Below are 5,560 nucleotides of genomic sequence, written 5' to 3' on the forward strand. Positions count from 1 at the left end.
TGTGCAGCAACTATTAATGCCTCGGTTTCACCTTTAAGCATTCCAGTTGAGAGCCACTTCCAGCTATTGCAGCCATCAATATTATCTGACTGTTTTTTTATTTCTCTCTTGTGTTGGCCATGCAAAGGTTTCTTTTCCCAGGATTTAATTAGGTTTTGTTTAAAATTCTTATGTCGGATCTTCCGACTGTTGTGTTTTCTACATCTTCTGATATTCTGTATAATTCCTGTTGGAATTGCTCAGCTTTCCGCTGCAAAGACAAACTCGGCGCTTGATTTCTATCCCAATCAGCTAGCATCTGTTTTAGCGGGTCTCCAGAATCTGATTTTAAATAATTTGTTGTCGCAATTACGCTGCTCTTTAGTAGTGATTCTAGTTGAATTAGTCCTCTCCCTCCTTCTAACCTTGGTACGTATAGCCTATCGATATCAGCTGCAGGATGATGTAGGTTAAACTTTCTTAGCAGTTTTCTTGTTTTCCGATCAAGTGCCTGCATTTCATACTTGCTCCAGTTTACTATTCCAAAACTATATCTTAGAACTGGGACTGCAATTGTGTTGACAGTCTCGATTTTAAATTTTGCACATAACTCGTTGTCTAGGGCCGATCTTAAGCGCTTAATATATACTTTTTCAAGTCGTTCTTTTACGGTTCTGTTGTTTGTACCAAGGCATTCCTCAAAACCTAGATATTTGTATGTTTCTGACGCGTCTAAAGATTTAACGCTTTGAAATGTCTCGCTGTTCATATTTTCTGAAGTGGCTAATTTTCCACGATGGAATCTTACTTTTGCGCATTTATTTAACCCAAATTCCATGCATATTATTATTATTATTATTATTATATATATAGAAGTACCTTAGAATTTTGATGACGGTGAGTGAATCACTGTCGTTAAGTTAAAGAAGTTTAACCAGAAAAAATCATAATAATAACATCGTATTCTTTGCCTAATTAATCAATATTTTACTCTGGAATATTCTGGAAGGAGCACATTTCACACATTTCTCTTGCACACCCCCGAGCACGTAGAATCCGTTTTCAATATTCATACTGCTTTCTGTTCGTGACTGTGTTAACCAAATTGTAATGGCGAATGGCATAATGGAGACATTAAAATGGTAATAAGTCTACTTCGGCAATCAAAGTCCGAACGAAACCGAAGTTTAAATTCTTTTTACATTTTCTTACCGAATCAGACATATTTTCGCTTTTTTTGTGCTTGTCGTCGAGCTAAAAGTTATTTTACGTGATATTTTGCACAGGGTGTTTCAAAGAACATGTACCATCTCTCGTGGAGAGATTCCTTCACGTAAAAATAGATTTATTTTTATATCAACACCCAAGCTTAGTAGGTACAAAGCTTAAAGTGTTCATTTCTTTTTCGATTTATTATAATTTTCTTCCAAGCAGTGCTCTTAGCAATTCTAAATAGTGTTTTTTTACAAGAATGTTTTGTGGTATGTTATATTTATTATATTATGTTGACAAAAAAACAACAACACACGTAAAAATTAATGAAAATTGGACAACAAACAAAAAATGTAATATACAAAATACTATGTGAATGTGGTAAATTTTATAGTGGTGAAACATCTAAACCATTAAATGTTCGAATTAAAGAACAACATAAAGATTAGTTAAAAAAGGCGAGGCTAAATCTAAGATTTATCAGCATTCATGGAACACAGGGCACAGAGTCGATTTTAATCGTAAAATTATAATGAGAGAAGCGATAGCCTCTAAAAAGAAAATAAAAAAGGCTTTTTAATACAATCTAATAAAAAATAGTGTATCTATTGCTCAAACATCTGTAGAGGTTAGTAATGTATGGCATCGTTTTGTTTTAAAGAAAACAACATAAATAAACATAACATACGTAAAAATTAAAACAAATTAAAAATAATCATACAGAAAGTTTGAAGCTTTTGGGTTTACCTTATTAAGTACCATTGTGGTAGTAATTGTTAATTTAGAAGTTTAAGGCTGTATTCCGTTGCAAAACCAGGCGAACCAGACCGGTAAACTACGGTAAAGAGCGGTTCCTGAAAAACATCGGTTTGAACCATGGTTTGAACGGTTTAGTAAAATACCGGAAACACCAAATGTTGACGTTTTCTAAATTTCTCAATACCTTTATTATAAAAATTATCTTTTATGCATTTTTATGTACTTATTCTCTGCTTTTACGCTTGCTTCTTCTTTTCAATGGAGTTTAATATTGAAAAGTACGTTAACCTCGTTAAACTCTCTGTTAAAGGTTAAGTGAAGATTTGCAGGTCCAATATTAAAACAAATCAATAAAAAATAAACAAATCTAATCAATATTTATATTTTATAGCTTACAAAACATTCACTATTACTTGTTGTCTTGTTTTTCATGTTTTCTTTAAATGTTCCTGACTTTTAAGAAACAATGGCTGCATGATAGTTTAAATGGTCCTAAAAAGTCATTCTATTTAGTTAATGAAATTTATTTACCTTTACTGCTCACTCCATTACTTTTGCATATAAACATAAAATATTATAACAAATTTTAGAAATTACATGAGAATTTTACTCGAACTTCCAATATTTGCTTGATTTCTCTCACATAAATGACACTGATTGGACAAACAAACCAGAAAACCAGCCTTGTTAATACAAAAAATAATTATTTTATTTTTGTAGATTTTCTACAGTGGCAAAATACGCATATGATCCGATCTAAGATTTTGTAACGGAACATTAATGAATCATCCAAAAATAATTTTAACGTTTATTTGCATGTGATATTACTAATATCTTTTACTAAGTTGAGACAGAAATTAAAAATTTATATGTTAAAAGAAAGATGAAAATAAAATGGATAATGTTTCTTGTTCCAGTAGTTAATAATTTTCTTACTGTTTATAGAACAAAGTAAAACCACTAATTTAAATGTTACGGTTATTGAGTAGATCGCTGTTCCGCAAAGACTGATTCTTTTTTCAGCTGATAAGGAGATTCGGTCATGCTGCAGTTAGTTATACCGGATCATAAATAATGATAAAAATTAATATTTGTATTAAGAAAATCTTATAGGAAACTAAATGGAAGAAGGTTATAGCTATACATTTTCTTTATATTTCAAATTACTTGTGTGTGTTGTAAACAATGTGTGTGTTGTAGACAATACAGGGTGAGTAAGTAATTAAGTGTAAATTATTTTAGAGTTATATTGTGTTTTTCACGAAAAAAAAAATTTGGATTTCTTTTTAGTTTTTAGTCTAAAAAAATAATTTCTAGGTAATATAGCAACATAGGAACTAGATTAAAATTACAAGAAAACAGAAAAAATTTTTTTTTTTGTTTCTCAAAATTTAAGCGAAATTTTTTTTATATCTTCAAAGTAAATTATGTCAGTTATTTTGACTTATTTGAAAAACGGTAAAGAGAAAATATGCTTCTTTTTATGGCGATCTACCAGCCCTAAAAAGATTTGTAATTATTTAAGACTCACTCTGTATAGCGAATAATTAATATCTTCGGTTAATCCCGTTCGGGACTTAATATCTAACTGACACTTTCCGACAAGTCGGAATTAACTATCTCTGCGATGTGGTCGTCATTTTGTGGATCTGCCCAAGCTCACCTGATGATGGAGTAGGGCTCTGAAACCGGTAGTGAGAGCAGGTTGATCCACATTATGACAAACACAAAGCGTAGAATTAAATTTCTATATTGTTTTTTTTTTTTTTTTTTTTTCATTTATATAATTTTATAATTAATATCTCGGTCTCTTAAGATCTCCTCTTGGCTCTAAATGTAGGAACGTAGTATGATTTTAGTCATTATGTCATGCATCGCGCTCATGGATTTGCGTTATCTGAGTTAGCAAGGATAAATATGACAGATTTGTTAAAAGATGACACATACTTAGGAGGAGTGACACATACTTAGGAGGAAAAGACTTGTAGAGATAGATATTGGGTTTCTCAAAAACCTTACTAATAACAGAGATACAGGGGATATCACAAATTGCAAAATTTCCAAAAAAAAACCCTGTAGCTCAGAAACGAAGAGGGCTATGAAAATTTTGTTTACGGCATCTTTTGTTTGACAAAAGTGGCACAGGTTTATAAAAACCACACCCTTCTATCTTCACGAATAACTGGGATACCGTATGATTTCAACTAAAAATGGGACACCCTGTACATTCCTGGTATATCATCCACTGGGAGTTGGAGGAGTGGAATTTTATTTTTGAGAGTGTTTCAAGCTGACAATTCTCCCAGTACTGTTTCCGTGACGTCGTTCTAATCTAATACAATGTTATATTTGCCGATTATTTTAATAATTAAACATCTACTACACCATACAACGTCATTTCCTCCCGTTCTCCTTTCCAGTAAAGCTGCCGTCCGCACTGTCCACTTCGTCCATCCGATCCAATAAGTCCCCCAGCCCTGAGGAGCGGGACAGGACACGATCTTCGGAGTGAGCAACCGGGACAAAAATGAGCCGGATAACAGGTAATGGTCGCGCGGCGGGCGCGGGTGGCTTCTTTCGGCCGGCCGGCGCGGCGGTCCTCGTTTATTTTTTCACTGACCGGGCCGAGATCGCTAACCCTTGGGATAGGTCGTGGTATCGGAGGGTCAGCGAACGCGGTCAGTCGACGGCGGCGGCTCTTGGAGAGAAGGAAAAAATGAGATCGATTTTGGTGATGGGTGATTTTCGGGCCGACGTTGTTTTGGTGAAGTTTTAAATATCGCTGGGCCAGCTAGGAAAATTGAAGAACAAATTATTGTGAAAAATCATTATTTTAATTCCTCTACATCATCCGGCAAATACAGTAATATATCTTGTCAATCTCTTCCTGTTTGTTACTTCTTGTCTTAAAGTATCGTGATCTTATGTATGTTCTTTATGTTATTTTATTAGTGAGTTTTCCCCATTTTTCTTCATCCATAGTACACCGTATATTGTCCTGCAATTATGTTCCTGTTTATCTGGTCAAGCCAACCTCTAGAAAACATCCTTTTTTCTCTAAACTGGCTGTTTTATCTGCACAATTGAGGAAAGCATTTAAGTATTGTTTTTTACTATGCTAGACAATCTTTTTTGATATGTATTTCCTGCTTTGCTATCGACTCGTTTGTTCTATGGGAAGCAGTCCGGTCGATTTTCAAGAACCTTTTATCAAGCTTGGCGATTATCTACAACTTTCACAGTTCATTCTTCTGTCCTATAGAGTGTAATCAACAAATTGATGGTATGTTTATTTTTCCAAATATTCAGCTTTCGTAACCAGCAGATGCAAGATCAAGACTCCCCTGATCTTGGTCTTGTAGTTAATAAGGAATCTTGGTCTTTCGGGCTTGATTATGCAGGGTCCAGTCAAATTGGAGTACACAGATGTCACTGTTACAAAATTAATCAGAAAAGAAAGGTGGATACTTCCTATGCATGAATACAATTCAGCAGTCAACATTCCAGCTGATACGCTTGACATTATTTTTAACTTTCTGGAAATTCACTTTAATTAGGTCTTTATTTGTGTGCAATCGATTTTATTTTTAATTAATCGGTAAACTTTATT

The sequence above is a fragment of the Sitophilus oryzae genome, unplaced genomic scaffold (genome assembly GCF_002938485.1).
Source record: "Sitophilus oryzae breed Bouriz unplaced genomic scaffold, Soryzae_2.0 scaffold_490_pilon_pilon, whole genome shotgun sequence".
Classification (NCBI taxonomy): Eukaryota; Metazoa; Arthropoda; class Insecta; order Coleoptera; family Curculionidae; genus Sitophilus; species Sitophilus oryzae.